The sequence below is a fragment of the Thalassophryne amazonica genome, chromosome 10, assembly GCF_902500255.1.
Source record: "Thalassophryne amazonica chromosome 10, fThaAma1.1, whole genome shotgun sequence".
In the NCBI taxonomy this organism is placed as follows: Eukaryota; Metazoa; Chordata; class Actinopteri; order Batrachoidiformes; family Batrachoididae; genus Thalassophryne; species Thalassophryne amazonica.
In genome coordinates, this window is record NC_047112.1 from 29637267 (window position 1) to 29659538 (window position 22272).

Here is a 22272-nt window from a genome sequence, read left to right on the forward strand (position 1 = left end):
AAAGCCCTGCACAAAAGAAAAGGTCATCAAGCACAAACTTGCAATAAGTAGACTGGAGGACTTGGAGAGTGCATACTTTTGGCAAGCGCTGGAGTTGCACTATGTTAAAGACAGAAAACTAATAACAGACAATCAATATCGATAACCTGATTAACACAATTGTAATTGCGGTGCTTTCTCTTGATAAGATCAAGGCCATAATGAGCCAGGGGACTCTTGTGTGTTGACATCTTGCATCACCGGTATCCTTATGGGCATATTTAAAATGTGTTTTATTGCACATTTAACCCCTTAACGCCCAAATTTATATAGCTGTATATAAAAAATGTTTTGTGTGTGTTTTTGCCTTTAAGTAGATGGTAAATAATGTTGAGATTATTAATTTCACTTTTGCACAAAAACTAGATAGTAATATTGGGTATTCTGGTAATGACTTTATGTTATAATGTTATAATAATAATGATGGTATGTTGCAAATTTGCGACAATGGGCATACAGGTCAATTTGGTAAGTTGCATATTTGAATCAGAGATTGTAGCATATATGCGACGATGGGCGTTAAGGGGTTAAAGTGCATATCTCTGGTAAATGAAATGACAAATGAGCTGACTATTCTAAACAAACAAAGAATTACTAGCGTGTTGACCATGAGGATCCATGAGCTCTAGATTTGGTAGTGTTTATAAAATAGGTACCTGACATTTTTCAAGGATGGTAATAAATTCTGCAAAGTTTCTATAATGAGTTGGAATGGCGTGTGAGTCCAGAATGTTTTTAGAACCTTAGACCTTAGACCTCAACAAATTTTAGAAGAAGAGTTCAACTCTTTTATTTCCTGTTAATGACATAATTTTTTAATGTTAATTTACTGTCTTAATTTATTTATAAATGTTTTGGTTCTTGATATCATATACACACTATTATTATTATCAGCATTATTAGTATAATTTTATTTTATTATAACTTCTATTTTGTGATTTGACTTTTCAGTAGACAATAATGGAAAGAAGTATTTTCACTTTCTTATGTCATCCATGTATTTTTTAACAAATTTACAATTATATTATGGACTTACATTAAATTCACTAAATAAAATGGCACACACACGCTTTTAATACATGGATGATTTACTGCCCCCTGCTGCAATGGCATCTGAGTCCAGAATGTAATTATCAACGGCCATTGGTCAGGATTGTTAACCAATATCTGTAGTTTCTCTAAAAATATTAGTCCTATCAACATTCTGCTTTAGCAGCATTCATCCTTGACCCAAACTATATACGTAAGCATACAAAACGGCAAATGTCAACTCTGCCCAGTTTGTCCATGATCAAAGTTAAACACATGCATATATGTACACAGGCACCACTTCTCAACAAAAACCAAGCCAGAGCTTTTTCCCTTTCCACATTCTGCTGAAAGCAGGTGCTTTTAATTTTTTTTACACACCCACAAAGAGAAGGTGGCAGAAGACATCAAATGCACTACACTTCTCACTCATGGTAATGGCAACATGATACTTAATTAAACTGATTAAACCAATTGAACTACAAAAACACTAACAACACTGTTAAACTAACTAATGAACCACAATAATAACATTAAAACCATAAAACCCCAAACTCCCATGGTGCACTGCAAGACAACCTCCATTGTTCACTGTTGAGCTGTCCTCCACATCATACAATGGAATCTCAAGATAGGCAGATAGGCATCAGTCCAAAAAACTTCATGAGGCCAAGTACATATTACTCTTGTTCTAAATAGCCTCACAGTGGTTGTAGGAAAAAAAAAAAGCAGAATTAGAATGAAGTCATCAGTTTGGACATATTTTAAAACAAAGGCAACAAAAATAAGTCCAGCAGAAGTAAAGTTGCTTGCAAGACCTGCTCTAGTAAATCTGTGAGAGGTTTGCTTTTGAAGGATTTCAGGAGTTAAATCAAAAAGGTGAACGTCCTGTTGATACAAGAAACAATGGCCTTAGTGACCACTGAAACCTTGTGATTAGCAACGAGGCCTCACAAGCAGCATTATCGACATGGCATTTTTATTTTATGTTATGGATGGTCCTTTTGTGTATTAACAGATGCCAACATGGTCCAAAAGTAGGAGGTTTACTGCTGCTCACCTTTATCGATCAGAGCCTGTAATTTTTACTAAAGACACACTGTTTGAAGTCGTTCCATTTTAGGGAATGGTAATGTTTGTAGAAGTACCAAGTTACTCAGTATTCAAACTCAGCAAACACTCATATATGAAGAATCATACTTGTTAACGCAAACATGGTCTCAGTCCGTCCCTCATTAGAAACTGAATCATCCTGATATGATGACTTAACCATTAGTGACAGCAAACTTCAGACTTTTCTCTCGAATTTCTTCTAAGATGCCAGAAACAAATAAACACTAATTTACATTCACTCCCCATCTACTTATCTGTGGCATCTGGGCTCCTGCTAGTCCAAGGCAGCTTGTGAAATCTCAGAATCAACAGGAGCTTCATGATATTTTTAATCTCAAACTCCATTAATAATTCATAATTTAATATAAAAACAGGCAAACTGTCCTGAAGGGAACAACAGCTGTGAATTATTGATAGTCTCGCTCTCTCACACACTCTTTGCTCTTTGATTAGAAGGTGATAACTGAGAAGAGAAATCACATCTAGACCAATATTATTCTGATGAAATTATCCTCTGACCTCAAGTTTTCTACCCGTTTATTGCTTCTTTCTTTGGAAAACAGTTAAAATGTAAAATTTACCCAAATTGATTGAATACATATTTTTAAATGCAGCCTGTGTCTCGCTCGCCTGAAGGGTTTTCTTTTCTTTCCCATATGTGGCATGTGAGTAGCAATGTTTGCAAAAAGAGGATCCCTGAGGATTTAGTTTCTTGTCCTCCAATTACCACCAAAGTCACCCCTCCCCATCGCCTTTCATTCATCTTCAAACTCAGCCTGCTCTTCTTCGTTTTCCTCACAGCTTTCTCATTGCCTCTTAGAGCATCTCTCTCATTTGGACACAAGTAGGAAAATGCAAGGCCACAAATACATGCGACCTCTAAAATGCACCCTTAACAGACACACACATGCACACACATACAAGTCCAGTCAGGTGCACAGTGGCACTGCCACTCCATGGGGCCAGACTCAAGTTAAAATCAGACTGCCAGAAAAACGTTCCCATCCAACACCACATCTGAAATAGATCCACTGCTGCCGGGTCTATGGTGAGGACTAAAAACATGTTGACACACAGGTGACTGTCAATCCCCCAAACTAGAGTGCCAAGGACCCTGTGGGATACCGGCTCAATTAAAGCCCAAGGCAAAATGGCCATTTTCAGCATAAAATGTCTGCCATTTCCAAATGAACTAATCTACACAAATAATTTTGGGACGGGAACAATGTCAGTGACCAATATTCTGCCCTAGTTAACTTAAAGGAAACGTTATTGGACAGTTTTTGAGAAAGATTGGTCCAAATACCCAAACTGGATATTTTGATAATAAAAATGGCTGCCATTTCCAAATAAATGAATGTATAATTTTTTGATGTGAAATATGTCAACGACCCATGTTATGCCCTTGACAAATTAGAAAAATGTTATCAGAGAAACTGCTTTAAGTGCTCAAAATGGCCATTTTCAGCATAAAATGGCTGCCATTTCCAAATGAACTAATCTACACAAATAATTTTGGGACAGGAACAATGTCAGTGACCAATATTGCGCCCTTGTTAAATTAAAAGAAAAGTTGCTGGACAGTTTTTGAGAAAATTAGGTGCAAATACCCAAAATGGATGTTTTCATAATAAAAATGCCTGCCATTTCCAAATAAATTAATCTACACAAATAATTCTGGGATGTGAACAATGTCAATGACCAATATTCTGCCCTTGTTAAATTAAAGGAAAAGTTATTGGACAGTTTTTGAGAAAATTTGATCCAAATACCCAAACTGGATGTTTTCATAATAAAAATGACTGCCATTTCCAAATAATGACTATAATTTTTTGATGTGAAATATGTCAATGACCCATGTTATGTCCTTGACAAATTACAAAAACGTTATCAGACAGTTTTTGATGAAATTGCTTTAAGTGCTCAAAATGGCCATTTTCAGCATAAAAATGGCCACCATTTTCAAACGCATGAATCCATGAATATGATTTTTATCCGGGAACAATGTCAATGACCCATATTACACCCTTGACAAATTAGAAAAAAATTATCAGACAGTTTATGAAATAAATGGTAAATGGACTGCATTTATATAGCGCTTTTCCATCTGCATTAGACGATCAAAGTGTTTTACAATTATACCTCACATTCACCCAATGTCAGGGTGCTGCCATACAAGGCGCTCACTACACACCGGGAGCAATAGGGGAGTAAAGACCTTGCCCAAGGGCCCTTAGTGATTTTCCAGTCAGGTGGGGATTTGAACCAAGGATCTTCTGGTCTCAAGCCCAACAACTTAACCACTAGACCATCACCTCCCCGATATTGCAATAAACAGACGCCGAGGCTGACGACTACGATGGACGCTGTGCCACGACATAGGGTTAGCAGCCTATTGGACAGTAACACCCCCCCCCCCAAAAAAAAAAATTACACTGCATACCAGTGCACACACACACACACACATACACATACACACACACACACACACAAGCTGAGTAACGCCCTCTAAAACTACTTCCAGTTTTAGAAACCGTGATTTCACAGAAGCTATAGCGTAAAGCCGTAATGAAAGACCAATGATGTGGAAGGACTGAGCCATCTGTAGCAGCAAAGCAACAGATACGCACCTGAAACACTCGCGGAATAACATTGTATGAGTATGTATGTATGAGTTGCACCAGCTAACTGGCTCAGCCCCCACGTGCACACAACCCTTCTGGTGTAAAACAGGCATAAAATAAAGCAGGGAAGAGGGAAGAACATCTCTCAGACCAGAAATCATGGCTGCATTCCAAAGGTCGTATTCCATCGTTTCTCAGGCTTTTGTCCTTGGGTGACACAGAAATCGATCCAATCTACCTTCATGAGGGATAGTCCATTTGCCTTACTTATACTCAGAGGATGGAGGACAGATGATATTTCCTGGAGGAGTGAGGATACAGTGTACCATCCTCTGCGGAAGTCTTTTAATGGACTGGGATATTCGTTTCCTGGAAATCTGACAGTGATTGGATCCTGCGACTGATGGGGCGGCTTTAAAAGTGCACTATAAGACAACTGTTTCCTGGCAGCATGAGAGGAAAAACCAACAATCCCATTTCGACTTGATCTGTTTTCTCTTATCTAAAACTATTAGTAAAATACACATTAAAAAATTTAATCCTTTTTTTTTTGTTATCAATATTTTTCAATTTTGACTGATGGTCAATGAGCGCTCTGGTCAGGTTTTACATCAGGTTGGGGAGGCGATGGTCTAGTAGATAAGCAGTGGGCCTGAGACCACAGAATTCTCGGTTCAAGCCCCCATCAGGCTGGAAAATCACTAAGAGCCCTTGGGCAAGGTCCTTAATACCCAAGTTGCTCCTTGTGTGTAGTAAGCACCTTGTACGGCAGCACCCTGACATCAGTGTGTGAGTGTGTCTTAGCTGTTCAACATATTTTTTATTATGTTTCATCACTTGAAGCGAAAATAATATCTGAATATGTTTTGGGCAAAACTGCTGTAGTCTGTGCAACAACAGAAAATTTATATAAATCATTTAGGCCACTGAATTATTTCTATGCATTTTTATGTCATCAATTAGTTGTAAAAAAAATTAAATGTATTTGCAAATAATTATAGAATAACATGATTTTGGAGGACACTATGATTTATCAGCGGCTCCCCCATCTATAGTTACCAATTCAAGTCTTATCGCAGTTAACTTTTATTTAATCAGATTAGTGGCTATCAGAACCAGTTATTCAGTGAGCTGTGCCCAACACTAACTACAGGTAGGAGACTCATATCCCATGTGGTATTGCCTACAGCTACAAGATATCTTCCCATACACCCAACAGCAGTACTGTGTGTGTGGTTCTTCAACACTGAGCAACGACGACAGAAACCAATAGTATCAACGCATTTGCAATAGTGGTAGAATCAGAAGTTCTCACATACAAGGATGGATCATACCTGATCATACCTGATCTGTGACCTGTACAACCCCCTCTCCCCCGGTTCAGCTCAGTGATCCTTCCGAAATTGAATGAATGAATGAAAGAAGTCCCACAGGAATTTGGGCCTGGAATTTACACACACACATCCGCTACACTTGTGCCCTCCACACACGCGCCTGCCGCATGTGCGGTGGGTGCATGTGTAAATTCCGGCCCAATCTGAATCAGCAGTAAGGATCTAAAGAAGGTTACATCCAAAAACTTTGAATCGTCCACACTGACAAAGCCCTCATCGATGACATGCAGCAGTCAGAGGAAGAAGAAATTATCATCCAGAATCGTCCACACTGACGATCCCTCTCAAAACTGGACAAATCAAAACTGAATTTTATATAGTAGTCTAAATTTTCAGGGTCCACAAATCGACTGTGAGTAAAGCCAAAATGTTACTTATGTGAACGCGAGTAAATTAAGTTTACCTGTATTTACAGGGCTGTTCCTTACTGGGTTTAGTCAGGGGGATTTCCACGGCGTCTATTCACATTATAGCAAGATAATAGCAGAACCGCTGAATGCTTTGTGTGCACATGTATCATCATTTCATCCGCAAGTGGCGTAAAACATCTATGAGAGTGCCACACGGCATTTGCTCACAAATCAGCAGATCTCTGCATCTGTGAAGGCTGCGCTCAACATTTATGAGGGTTCCATGCAACATTCAAGCAGCAATCAAGCGATGTGTATGTGGACATCTTCGCCCCGAGTCCACACAATATATGGCTGATATTTGGACAACATGAGCTGACGTATTGTTTGTTCCATTTCAGTCAGATACCAACTGCCAATTTGTCAGTCATTCACATGTTTGGTCACTAATTCGCATCTCCAATTACGGGTGATCCTCGTTAACTCACGCATGTTGGGGTCCACAAAATCGGACTGCAAGTTATCTGAAACCACGAGTTAATAAAATTAACTAAAAAAATTACACAGTATAATAGACCGTAGTCGAAATGTTGGGGGTCCACAAACCGACTGCAAGTAAAGCTGAATCGCGACTTACACATGCGCGAGTTAACAGGAGTCACCTGTTCTCTCCAACAGTCACAGCCCAGTGAGATAGGACCCTTACAGCGAAGTAGATGCTGAAATGAATGGCTGGAGGCACTGGCATTTTGCAAGTGTTGGTGTTTCCATTTATCCTGGAATTTTCAGTTGTGAATAAAATTCATATTCTATTTTTTACTGTATAATGTAGTACTTGATCATGATTTACTTTAATTTTTACATTCATGGTTGTGATTGCAAAACTCTTGAGTGTATTTTGATTCGTGGCAAAAAAGATATTCAGTGATACTGTTTTCATAGTCATTTATGCTATTATCACAAAATACCATAAAATACATTGACACTGTTAAGTTTGTCTTGCCCATCCCCACAGCAGATAAATCTGTTAAAACTGCTGTTTATTCAAGCCAACATTTGATCCAGCTGTGCCATAGACATAGACGTCAAATTCAATGTCAGCAGTGATGACAAAGGAAGAATTTATTCCAATTTATCATATAGCCCCTGAGAAATACAAACAAACCATGACACCAAAACCAACAGACAGTCAGGTGTATTAACCAGAAAAAAACAAAGGCACACATCAATTGCTGTGAAGCAAATTAATCTGAACTAGTTTTAAATGTTGCACACAGAGAAATAGCAGAGTTCTGTTTGTTTATCATTTCCTCACAACAGTTTAACAAAAAATACTTTTTTGAGATTACATTGGATATATATTTTTTAGTATTGTTAGGCAATTACAAAAATATATCTAATTGATTACAAGCTTTGCAATTCATTAATTTAAATTCATCATAATTTTTGCACATATAGTGCAAAAATGAGACTCAAAAACGCAGAAATTTAACAAAAATTCCACTTTTATTAAAAGCGATTACAGAAATATATTTAATGTAGATTTTATAAATTATTATTATTTTCTTGCAGCAAAATTCATAGATTGCTCAGTTTTTGAGTACTGCCTTCTCCAGACAGATTTACCACACAGTACCATACTGTTCATATTTCTTAAAGATTGATTCAGGGGTGCCCAAGTTCGGTCCTCAAGATCTACCTTCCTAACACTCTTAGTTGTCTCCCTGTTCCAACACACCTGAATCCAATGAAAGACTCGTTAGCAGGTTTTTAATGAGCCTTTCATTGGATTCACGTGTGTTGGAACAGGGAGACAACTAAGAGTGTCAGGAAGGTAGATCTCGAGGACTGAACTTGGGCACCCCGAATGTCCAAGACATATTCAGTGACTTGGAAACGTTCATGTATTCACCCCCTGACTCATCTAAAGAAAACTGGCAGCAAAAGTGATGATTTACTAAATTTAATAAATTCATCAAAGGGTGCCAATAATTGTGCCAAACATTTTATGACAGGATTTTTTGTTTCGCTGTACGACAGCATTTTGTTTTGTTGTTGTTGCTAAATAACTTTGAGCGTTTTTAACCTCTTAAACCCTAGAGTCCCCAAATTTGGGGACTTGCCCTGTTTTGGAACATTTGAACACTCATAACTAACCAATGCTGACACCAACATACACTTATTATACATCAAAATGTCAAGCGAAGTCTCTGCTACAAAAGTATCCACTTCAATCACATATCAACTAACCACAGCTGAAACGCCAAGCAAATAAAGACATAAATCGGAATTCATTTTTTGGGAAAAAAAAAAACCCTCATTTACTCCTACCAAGTATTATTTACTTTCAATTTTTTTTTTTTTTTTTGCATCTACAACATCCCCTAGGGCCTGTCTTTTAGCTGATCCAAACTTTTGCATTTTTGACCTTGTATAAGCTGAGAAATAAATCATAATGTTTGGGTATGTGATTTTGGTGAAATAGGCTCTAGGGCTTAAGGGTTTAAAATATTTTGATGAAACAAACTTGCTTTGGTTGCATTTATTTCTGGCCATATGTTAAAACGTGAACATAAAATAGAGGATTACCAACAATTTTGCCCACGTATGTAGAACCATGTAAAAGCAAGCAACCATGTAAAAGCATGTGCAACAACACTCTTTACAAACAAAAATGGATCAAAGTGCGATTAACTGAGATTTTAAAAATTGATGCATTATAGGTGCTGTAATTAATGAATCTAAATTAAGTCATTACTTTGACAGCCATAGTGTTTGTTGTTGTTGTTTTTTGCATTGGAGGGAGCATAATTATTGTGATGAAACACACACACACACACACACACACACACACACACACACACACACACACACACACACACACACACACACACACACACACACACACACACACACACACACACACACACACATCCCTAAGATGCAGAAGCAGCTCAGCATATGGCACTCTCGCCATCACCTATAGCGCACAATCACACCCACGTCCTTCCTCCTTATGTGCCTGTGTGCACTTATGAGCATCTCTGTATGCATGGATAAGTGTGTGCAGGTGTTCGTTATGAAAACGCAGCACAGAACAGCAGTGTGAGAGGATAAAAACATCAAATTACAGAGCAAAGATAAGGTTACACTTTTAACTGACATTACCTCAGTAATTTTCTGTCTGTCAGACCGCTTTGAAAAATAGACAAACATAACTGTGCATGACCTCTGAATCTTTAAGGCTCTTCAATTAAATAAGAACAACTTCGTCAAAAATAAATAAGGCCTTGTGGGAATGCTGGAATGCGTTTCGACTGAATGTTACTTGGACAGAATCTGACTGACCTCCTGGCTGACAGCCAAGACTGTTCATTGATGGTTAATCCAAATAAACTGCCTCATAACAGAGGTGACATTATGGTTCAGAAAAATTGCCAAGACTAAAAAAAAAGCATACCATATGATTCCTAATCAAAAACTAAAGTGCTGTGATCAAGCTCACAAAATGATACCCCACCACCTGCCCCCACAGTAGCACAATCATTACTTGCATTATCGGTGGTAGTTAATCTTTTGTGGTGAAACATCTGAATTAACACACCTGTAACCTTTGCACATACTTGTACAACTGACAAATAAAATGTATCAAAAACAACTCAAGATCAACTACCACCCCTTGCAGACATTAGACTGCAATTGTTTTCTTTTATGCACATTTTCATACCTTCATATCTTCTGTATAGCTCGCTGTAACTCAGTGGGATAAGGAGTTGAGCTACCAGGACCTATTTATGTTCTTGGACGAGACATTTCACCTGCAATGACTCAGTCTAACCAGCTTTGGATTAGGAATGACCTGTGTAATAGGCCTGTCACACCTTGACGATTTAGCCTACGTTTGCCGACGTATGAAAAATACGCAGAATATGATGGCATATGTCTAATAAGTTATGGTTAAGTTTTGTATAAGTTAAGAGCACATTGAAGCACGCTGGTATACAGCGTGGTATGGCAAATTTGTCAAAAACGTTTGGGCATGTACAGTATTTTAGGCACATGCCAGCATGTGGGTGATACGTCCCACACAGGCAGGCCATAACTTGTAGGTAAGCTATGCAATTGTTGACACACGTTACTTGTAAGTTACTCATAAGTTGAAATACGTCCATTGATGTTGTCTATTGATTGGGTCAACAACTGAAAGCTGCAGTCATATGAACAGTTCATATTGTTTCAAATATTAAAACCATTCACACATGGAGTAAATACAAAGTCTTAATCTTACCTGTTCATTTCAGTTGGATTCATCATCACAGCCTGACTAAAGTTTATCCACATAAAGTGTCCTGACTTTGGAAAAACAATGTCTGAAATTCTTTAGTTCCTTGTCGTGGCTGAAGAAACATAGTGTTTTAATAGAAGTCCCAAAAACAAAACCAAAACCACAAGAAACGCTGCTTCAACTTGATTTTTTTTACCTTTATGGAATATGATCAAACACGTTACAAGCCGTACTCACTAGGAATCGTGAATTTAAAGACGTTCAAACATGATGGAAGCTGTTACGACTAGGAACACCCAGAAATTACCCAACACTAACAAAGATTTTTCCAATTGGGATGAAATTTTTGAACAGTTTGAAAATTTGACCCCAATTTCACTGCTGTTGCAGATGATGGCCGTAACTACTACATATACCAAGTTTGTTCAAGATTGACAAAGATGGATCAAGAAGTTACTATGATGCTTCAAAACATGCCCGGATTTGTTATTCAGGATTAAATGAGAAGGAACAGTGTTCTGTGCAATAGCCCCATAAAACTAGTCTGGTCCTGGGAGTGGTTAGACTTTCATCCAATCCATCCTTCAATTTTGGGATAAACACCGGAATCAGTGAGCCTCAGCTATTACATAAAACTGTTGTGAGGAAATAACATTGAAATCCAGCAAACTGTTGAGGACAAGTTACGCTTTCAAGATTCGTGGACAGATGGACAGGGTTATCCCATTATACCCCCCAAGCAAAAAGAAAAAATAAATACATTCAGGAGCATCCCTCGATACAGATCCCCCCAGAGTGACCCCCAGAGAAACCCCTAGAGTGTTTCTACACTTCAGACCTCAGAGGGCTCCAGTGCAACCATTACCCCTGTGAGCACTATTGATCTCACCTTCACCTCTCCCCTTGATCTGTCACGTCTCCTCCCTGCCATACACACCCCTTATCCCCTGTCCCCCAATTGTACCTCAGCCCCACCAAACCCACTCCTCTATCTTCACATCCCCCTTTTGCAAAAGCAGCATTTGATCCAGTGTAAACACAACCTCCCCGATGTCTGTCAAATATCCCAAATCTAAAAATACTATCTTTTCTGGAAGCATATCCTCATCTGTACTCCTCACCTCTTCTTATCGCCACAGTACTTGCAATCCATATCCCATCTCCTCTAAATCAACCTGTATTTCTTCTTCGATTCCGCCTCCTTCCCTTTCTTCTCCCCCACCACTTCATTGAGGTGAAATCTAATTCACTGATGAATAATGGATGGATGGATAGAAGACTTTCATCCGACAAGGTTCTCTTTCTGTCTCTGTCTTTCTCTTGCGGGATGGCAGAAGTGCTAATGCAGGACACCATGCATTGGCGATGAGCCCAGGGACCTCCCACTCAGTCTGTTTGTCTGTCAGCTGCCTGAAGGACCTTTCTCTTTCTTCTCTCCTTCTGACTGCTTCTCTGTCCACTAACGATACATACTGACCACTGACTGCTGTTTTTATGAAACATCTTCTCTTCTACTGTTAGGTTCTTTTACAATCATCACATCAAACATGAAGCTGAAGAGCTCTTGTTGGCATGTTTATTCATCCCATTCTTCATTAAACAATCTTTACTTTTTGTCTGTGCATTATGTCAGTTCAGTTGAACTCCAATTTTTTTTGTATAACGTCTTAGTGCAATGATCCTGTGTACCATATTTGTCCTTGGTACACAGGATCATTGCACTAAGGCACTGATCAAGATATTGCATAGTCTTGATAAAGATATTGCACACACAGCAACCACAGTTCCTATGCCTGCTCTGCCTTAGGTGACACAGGTAAAAACAAATCTTAGGAACACAAGTTTTTTAAACCCATTTTCAGAAAGATGCTAAATAAATAAATAATAATAAAAAAATTAAAAATCCAACAAAAATGTGCAGCCACACTTGCACACTGCAGACGTTAAACCTGCCAATTTCATGGCATATCTATTTGTGAGTATCATTGTTTTCAGCTCATCCTCTTTATTATGACAGCATAATGTCTTGTAACTGTCCGGAGTTCAACAAATGTACTGTCTGAAAAGTAATTAGGTGTGTCATCATTTAGTATAATTTAACAACAATCACAAAATAAATAGCCCCGGGCACATAACACCCCACGGAAATTAAGAACTATCTGGAATACTGCAAACAGGCACTGAAATAAATCCTTCTCTCATGTGCGCTAGAAGACACCTGAAGGACTCTCAGACCATGGGAAACAAAATTCTCTGGTCTGATGAGACAAAAATCGAATTCTTTGGTGTGAATGTCAGGCGTCATGTTTGGAAGAGATCAGGCGCCATCCCTACAGTGAAGCATGGTGGTGGCAGAATCATCCTGTGGGGATGTTTTTCAGCAGCAGGAACTGGGAGACTAGTCAGGATTGAGGGAAAGATGAATGCAGCAATGTACAGAGACATCCTGGATGAAAACCTGCTCCAGAGCACTCTTGACCTCAGACTGGGGCGATGGTTCATTTTTCAGTAGGACAATTCAGAGAGATTCAAGCATTTATTGTCATTGGCACAAAGAACAACAAAATTACGCCTGGAGCATCCACATGCGTAGTTAAAAAGAGCAACCAGTGCAATAAATAACCCCTAAATACCCCATGTAAACATTTATAACATCTGTACAGTGACATTTGACAGCAATATAAAAACAAGATATTGATAAAATGCATTAAAGAGTAAGAACAGACAAAATAAATAAATATATTGGACAATGACCCAAAACACAAGATATCACAAGAGTGGTTTCAGGACAACTCTGTGAATGTCCTTGAGTGGCCCAGCCAGAGTCCAGACCTGAATCTGATTGAACATCTCTGGAGAGATCTGAAAATGGCTGTGCACCAGCGCTCCCCATCCAACCTGATGGAGATTGAGAGGTACTGCAAAGAGGAATGGACAAAACTGCCCAAAGGTAGGTGCACCAAGCTTGTGGCTTCATATTCAAGAAGACTTGAGGCTGTAATTGCTGCCAAAGGCTCATCAACAAAGTATTGAGCAAAGGGTGTGAATACTTATGTACACGTCATTTCTTAGTTTTTTATTTTAAAGAAATTTGCAAAAATTCAAAAAAACTTTTTTCATGTTGTCAGTATGGGGTGTAGCGAGTAGAATTTTGAGGGGAAACAAATTAATTTATTCCATTTTGGAATAAGCTGTAACATAAAAAAATGTGGAAAAAGTGAAGTGCTGTGAATACTTTCCAGATGCACCCCTAAAGATCCAGTTTCGTAAAGATTTTGGCTCCATGCAGGGGCGTGAACACTGAATCCAACAGGGGTAACGGGTATCGGTTGCGAACTGTAATTTCATTCAGTCCCCTGTAATCAATGCATGGACGGAGTCCGCCGTCCTTCTTACCCACAAAAAAGAAACCAGCACCCATCGGGGAGGTGGAGTTCCAGATCAGCCCGGCAGCCAACGAGTCCCGGATGTAGGTCTCCACTGATTCGCGCTCTGGACGTGAGAGGTTGTACAGCCTGCTGGACGGGTACTCAACGCCCGGGATCAAATCAATGGCACAATCGTACGTCCGGTGCGGGGGAAGAGAGAGTGCCAGATCTTTGCTGAAGACGTCAGCAAGATCGTGGTACTCCTCAGGCACCGCCGTCAGATTGGGAGGACTTTAACCTCCTCGTTAGCAGTCAAACCGGGGGGAACCGAGGATCCTAAACACTCCCGGTGGCAGGTTTCACTCCACTGAGCCACAACCCCAGATGGCCAATCAATCCGGGGATTGTGTTTAATCATCCATGGAACGCCCAAAATCACGCAGGAGGTAGAAGGAGTTACATAGAACTCAATCTCCTCCCGATGATTCCTGGACACAACCAGGATTACTGGCTGTGTCTTGTGTGTGATTAGAGGAAGAAGGGTGCCATCTAGTGCTGGTGGTGAAGGAAGCGCCACCAGAGGGAGCCCCACTTCCCTAGCCCATCTGCTGTCCAGCAGATTCCCTTCTGACCCGGTGTCCACCAGTGCTGGGGCTTGAAGGGTTAAATCCCCACACAGGATTGTTACTGGGAGACGTGCCGATATGCGTGTTTGTCCTACGTGAATGTTATGACCCACCCTTAGCCCAGTCTCTAAAGGCGGGTGTTGTCATTTTGGCCGTTTGGGGCAGTTTTTCTGAATGTGCTCTTTTGAGCCACAGAGAAAACACTCCCCGCGGGCCAGCCTCCTCAATCTATCATCTGATGTAATCTTGGCCCTGCTCGTTTCCCTAGCAACGTCAGCAGGGGGAGCTGTTGCCACACGGAGCGCTGAGGCTGTGGAGCGTGGGGAGGGCGGAACCTTTTCGGACCCGGAAGGAGGAGGGACGGCGCGTGCCCAGCCACGTCTTTAGTCTCGCTCCCGACGGCGTTCTTCTAACCGGTTGTCTAATCGTATAACCAGGTCGATAAGCCCGTCTAAATCCCGCGGCTCGTCCTTAGCCACCAGATGCTCCTTTAGGACCAGAGACAGTCCGTTTACAAAGGCGGCGCGGAGCACAACAGCATTCCAGCCGGTTCTCGCAGCCGCAATGCGGAAGTCGACTGCATACTCGGCTGCACTCCGACGCCCCTGTCTCATAGACAGCAGCACTGTTGAAGCGGTCTCGCCTCTATGTGGGTGATCGAACACCAGTCTGAACTCCCTCACAAACTCAGTATACACCGTTAGGAGCCGTGAATTCTGCTCCCAAAGCGCTGTAGCCCAGGTGCATGCCTCACCTCGAAGCAAATTAATAACATAAGCCACCCGGCTTGAGTCCAACGCGTACATGACGGGACGCTGTGCAAAGACGAGCGAACACTGCATTAAGAAGTCTGCGCACGTCTCTACACAACCTCCGTACGGTTCCGGGGGACTTATGTATGCTTCAGGGGACGGTGGGGGGGTTCGTTGGAGATGCTGCCTGGCTTTTATGGTGGTGGTGAGTGACAGCTGGCGATGATGATGGGTGACAGCTGTCACTCCCTGTTGCTTCTGCGGGGCGGCAGCGCCCTCTCGTGCCTGAAGCCCGCACTTCAGGCAGGGCGCCCTCTTTTGGTGGGCCAGCAGTACCTCCTCTTCAGCGGCCCACACAACAAAAAGTGCCAGGGTCAGGAGCATTGCTATCCACAGGGTAAATTCAGAAGTAAGTGCTTTTCTGGCAACAGGGGCATTTCATGAACAAAGAATCAGTAGGGTGGGGGAGAAAAAGGGTGTCAGAAAATTGTAAGCACTTTGTTGAAAATGACCTTAGAAGACCATTTCATGTTGATTAACTTTTGGCATTGATATAATTGAACAATTTTTATATAATGAAATGTATCTCAGGTGAAAATTTTACATTTAACTATTTATTTGTTGCAAACACTGCAGTGTGTATTCTTCACTTAATAATCTCATCTTAAAATGTATTGATTTTTAAAATCTAATTACTTCGAATCAAGTGCTGATCCCTTACAAACCCCAAGCTTTACATAAAAACAGACAAATTTAACCTTTTCACAGTTAGGCAGCTAGAAATCAAAAATGCATTAAACCAATCACATAAGGGAAAGTAACAGACAGACCTTTAAAACAATATTAAATGGTATCTGGTTTGTCTCATGTTAACTAGTGAGGGAAGCCACTAAGACACCCAGACAACTCTGTAGGAGTTATAGGCTTCTGTGGTTGAGGTTGGAGAAACTGTACAACTTTTGACTATTGCATCATCATCATCAATCATTACAACTGCTCCCATGAGAAAAGTAACATTTGTCCTTTTGCTTAATGAATGCGCATACTGTTTTACTAGAGCTATGTTTTTGTCAAGCACAGATTAATATTTCGGCCTTGAGGAAAGAATAACACAGCCTGTACATTAGTTCGAGGCTGGCGCTGTAATGTTTCAATTTGAAGAACAATTACTATCTGTCTGAGCAAGACCACAGAGTATATGGTTTGTCTCATGTTAACTAGTGAGGGAAGCCACTAAGACACCCAGACAACTCTGTAGGAGTTATAGGCTTCTGTGGTTGAGGTTGAAGAAACTGTACAACTTTTGACTATTGCATCATCAGTTATACAGCTTTATTATGACGTGCTATAGAGGAGGATTTTCTTTAACAGAACATGCACATTTTCAGCTGCAGTTTGCCAGAAGGCACATGGGAAACCTGAGCCTAGATCTGATCTGTTTTCATGTTTTACAACCTTCTCCATTCCACTACAACATAAATTCTCTATAAGAAAAAATGGCCACCATTAACTTACTGATGTAGGCATTAATATTACACAAAGCTATGGTCTGGTGTATAGTCTGGTTAAAAGCATAATCTTATAATTGCAAAAGGAATAATACAGTTTATGATCTAGGGACTCAATTTCTCAAATTATTTTGTTCAAACTCAAGCTTAGCAGTCTTATTCTGACTTGTAAAAATCCAAACATAACTGGATTGAGATCACTAAAATAACATTGTCTAACTTCTTATTTTGATGTTTGCAACTTTATTTGTTGCAACTGACGTTTTTTGGGGGGGAGGGGGGAATTATGCCTTTAATCTTAAAATTATTAAAGTTACAGCAAAATTATTTACATATTAAACATGACTCATTTGGGATCTCAGATTTAGAAGCCTTTGTATGCATAAATTTGCAACAGGAAAAAAGGACAACATTCCAATTCACATATTTAGAACATTATAATTGAGTTTGTACATAACATGAACAAATATGTGGTGTGTAATTGCGTCTCTGCTGTTTTGAAAAAAGTCCACTCTTCAAAACATAAAGATAGTGATAGTACTTAGATCCAATGAATGGTATTTCAAGTTGCCAGGGTGACAGGGTTTTCTATATATTAGCAATATTATCAAATATTAATGTCTTTACTTTGATGTACTGCCTTTGATCTTGTTTTTGATTCTGTTCTCTGTTTTCCATATATACATATATGCATGTGTGAGAGTTCATGCACCATTATTCTTCTAAATAATCACTCACTGTCAAAGCAGAAATACGAGGTCTGTTAGAAAAGTATCCAACCTTTTTATTTTTTTCAAAAACCATATGGATTTGAATCACGTGTGATTTCATCAGCCAAGCTTGAACCTTCGTGCGCATGCGTGAGTTTTTTCACGCCTGTCGGTTGCGTCATTCGCCTGTGAGCAGGCTTTGGGTGAGCAGTGGTCCACCCCCCTCGTCAGATTTTTATTGCGAATAAAATGTCTAAACGATTTGGAGCTTTGCTGCATCAAATTTTTCCAGAAACTGTGAGAGACCTCCAGGTGGACACCATTCGGAAAATTCAGATGGTTTTCAGCGATGATTTTATGGGGATTACACAGATTAAGGAGTGCTCCAGCCGGTTTAAAGACTGCCCACAGCGTCTGAGAGCGCGGCGCACTCCGAGCGCCGATCGACAGGCTGAAACAACCAGATCATTTCCAACGTGAAGGCTTTGTTGATCCGGGACGTCGTCTGACTTACACAACAATGGCAGAAGACGTGGACATCAGTACTTTTTCGGCACATTCCACTGTTACAGGAGTTTTTTTCATGGAAAGAGGAGCGGAGGGATGCGCCACCATGCCGCTCATGGCGCGGCACAAAACCACCTCCGTGTTGGTCTCACAGGATGGGTTTCAGACGGCTTTTCAGTCGTGTGACTATCCGAGAAATTGTGCATGAGCTGGACATGCCCCAATATGTCCTGTGAGGCTTCATCACTGCATTGCTTTGTGCCATGCAGACCAACACGGAGGTGGTTTTGTGCCGCGCCATGAGCGGCACGGTGGTGCATTCCTCCGCTCCTCTTTCCATGACAAAAACTCCTGTAACAGTGGAATGTGCCGTTCATTTCCAAACTGGACGCTCTGTTGATCCGGGACGTCGTCTGACTAGCACAGGAATTGCGGAAGACGTGGACATCAGCACTTTTTCGGCACATTGAGACAGACGTGCGGAGGAATTCCGCACGTTGCGGTGGAGCCGCATGGCGCAAAGCAATGCCGTGATGAAGCCTCACAGGACATGTTGGGGCATGTCCAGCTCATGCACAATTTCTCGGATAGTCACACGACTGAAAAGCCGTCTGAAACCCGTCCTGTGAGACCAACATGGAGGTGGTTTTGTGCCGCGCCATGAGCGGCACGGTGGCGCATCCCTCCGTGTATCTGACCTAATAAGGTCGGATACTTTTCTAATAGACCTCGTACATATATGCATGTGTGAGAGTTCATGCACCATTATTCTTCTAAATAATTACTCATTGTCAAAGCAGAAATATACACTGAACTGTTGAAGTAATCATTACAACTGCTCCCATGAGAAAAATAACATTTGTCCTTTTGCTTAATTAATGCACAGACTGTTTTACTAGAGCTATGTTTTTGTCGAGCACAGATTCATATTTCGGCCTTGAGGAAAGAATAACACAGCCTGTACACTAGTTTGAGGCTGGCGCTGTAATGTTTCAATTTGAAGAACAATTACTATCTGTCTGAGCAAGACAACAGGGTGCCTTCCAGGTGCGAAGTAATACAAATATGAATTGACTGAAGAAACGCAGCTGTGCCTTGTATATTGTTTTGTAATATGTTTGTGTGTAAATAAATTCAGGAGCAGAGTGGGCGGGCCCTTCAGAGCTAGCTCTCCCTAATCAGGAAATGAAATTCAGTCTCTAGCGTGATCATTCTTTATGTTAGTTAACTGAGTTGCTTTTTTTACAGATTACAACTCTGACATCTTGGTCCTTCGAAAGCCGGATGCCAATAGACCAGAACGGTGGCCGGCCCGTGACGGAGGAACCCGTTGGAAGACCGTGGCCACGGCCGGGACTAGTTCACGCAGACCCTTTTCTGGGGGGACGGGTCTCCACCCTAACGGGTCAGTGCCTAACGGGGTGAAGGCATACGGACTTCAGCCGTGGTGACAGAGTCTCTTGGCTTAAACACTGTAAGGTGTGAGCCTGGCTGTAAAGCGTTAAATTTTACTCTCTGGGAGAGAAAGAGAAAAGTCAGGTGGCACAGTGATTAAAGACCATCTGTTATGGAGCCGCGTGCGTGCGCTGCATTTCCCGTTGTGTCAGACACCTGATGTGGCTGTTGGCTCCAGATTGAGCCAGCAGCGGTTACAATTGGCAATTAAAAGAAGCAAGAGACAACTGAAAGACCACAGTCCGGGCCGGAACAGCGCGTAAAAAACTGTACCGTGTTAGGTCGGTGAAACCTTCGGTGGGCGAGCCGTAAAATTCTGATATAAAAACTGGTTGGAGCAGAAGCGTGATAAAAGCGGAGCTAAAACGTGATAACAGCTGAAGTGCAGCGGTGTGAATGTATTTGTGTGAATGTGTGTGTTTTTATGACTGAGGACGTACGCAACTGAATCGCGGGGGCCTGTCACCAGTTTTAACCCACTGGCAGAAACGAAGCCCTGTCTGTGAAGTAGGTTGTAAGCGTTCTATACGCACCACACCTGTTTGTGAACCTACGAGTCTGGAAAGAAGCCCTAAGCAAGGTCACCCATCTCTCAGAGGTCGAAGTGGTGACACTTTTCAGACTGATCGGTGACCAAACAGTGAAAAAAGAACAACAGCCTGTTCGTTTAGAATGAGATAACCCCACGAACAGCTAAAATGGGTAACTGCTGTTGTTCTCACAGTAAACATGACACACAACCACAGTCTAATGATTTCAGGTATATGGAGATTAAATATCCCGGGTCATCTAAACATTTAAGCATGTGGCAAAAACAGTTCAATTTCTCAGGGAAATTACAGCCAGAAGCAACAACAGAATTAGTGGATAATATAAAGAGGAAAGTTAAGGACTCTGCAAAAAAGCAAAAAAAGTGTGGGTTAGAAAATGTACTAAAGTGGAAAAGTGAAGCCTACAGGCGGCGTGAGGCTAAGAATAAAGTCAAAAACAAACTGAAGCAGGGATAAGACAATCTTAAGAGTGTCTTTTATCATAAAAATGAAATTGATAACAAGACACCGGGAGGGAGCCAGAGGCCCCTCCGCAGAATGCAGGCGCAGCCCTTTACCCAGCCACAGATAATGCTGAAGCTACAGCAAGTGTGCCTCCTCCACCTCCCTACGCTCACCAGAACACAGATGATGACCAAAGATCCAGCATCACCTGAACACTTAAAAATGTGGTGAGAGACAGTTAACTTCTCGAGAAAATTAGTTAAACTCCACAACAAAGTCATTTGATACCATAAAAGAGAACACCAGTGATTTTACAAAAAGGCAAGAGAGATGTGGAGTGAAAAATACACCAGACCATGCTTTTGCACCAAACACAGCAGTTTTTAAACCTGCCGAATCAGTCATAATGATGTGTGAGGAAGGAGTGTATTTTGTAGGAAAGGGCAAAGGTCAGCGCCGCAGAGCGGCCAGAGTCAAAGCCCGTGGGCGTGAGATAAAGAGGAAATTGACATGTTGGAAGTGTGGGAAGAATGGACACTTTGCGTGTGAATGTACACACTCGCAAAGATAAGGAATTCTCTATTACAACATGAATTTTGTTTATGTACATATAAGGTTGCAGTTCTTTCTTTTCTAGAAGATTATACTTGTTATCAATTTTTTGTTACTTTTATTCTGCTGTCGCTATATACACAGATTGTGTGTAATTATTGTGAATTGTTTTAGATAAAACTGTCAAGGTCACAGTTGTTGGCTCCTCAAACATTTTAAAGTGTGGAGTTAAGATACTGAGAAATAAGTGCACATTAATCAATTTTGTACGTGTATATGAGTGTGAGTTGGTGTCCAGGGTAAAAGATAGAGTATTTTGAGGGAAAATTCTGAAATAGATCTGTTGATGAAATAAAACTTTTCGGCTTGTTAAGATGATAACTCGAAGACAATAAATACTATCGTCTTCCTACTTTCCATATTGAATGATCATGTAACTGGGATGAAGTGGTTAAAATATGGTTGATTTTTGTACACTGGATAAGGTGTAAAAGTGGGTTACTTTCACCTACTTAACAGATTTTAAGCAAAGCTGATCAAGATTATATTTCAGTAGAGTGATTAATGATTGGATTTATTGTTGTGTGATATATTTTTGTGTGGTGTTGGTTTGAAATTTTTGTGGGTTGATTCTTTTCTGTCTGGGGGAAAAGAAGAAAATTCAGATTGACTGCTTCAATTGAACATTGCAGTATTTGGCCAGTCTTGCCTCAGTAATCATGAATGAGCTACTGTGGAACTGACCACTTAGATCAATGAGTTCCAGCGGGTATTCATGAACTTGCTGAAAACAGGCTCATCTAGGCAATGAAGACTTTGGGTTATAAAACATTTCTATGAATCAGGTCCCTAGTATACATATTAAATACTGCTAAAAGATTGAAAAATTGTTGACTGACTGATCCTCTGATTATTTTTGATGACATAACAGACAGAAGGGAGCAGTGGTTGTGGTAGATTCTCTG

General features: G+C 40.7%; 1 protein-coding gene and 1 long non-coding RNA gene across 2 annotated transcripts in view; one reads left to right on the plus strand and one right to left on the minus strand.

Annotated features, from left to right (window-relative positions):
* Positions 1–22272, minus strand: part of xpr1a (xenotropic and polytropic retrovirus receptor 1a) — a 229231-nt gene that overhangs the window by 163524 nt on the left and 43435 nt on the right. The window lies entirely within an intron of this gene.
* LOC117518531 lies at positions 635–21626 on the plus strand. The gene is made up of 4 exons (XR_004563011.1): positions 635–770; positions 14091–14095; positions 19845–19852; positions 21614–21626. It is a non-coding gene; the product is annotated as an uncharacterized LOC117518531 (long non-coding RNA).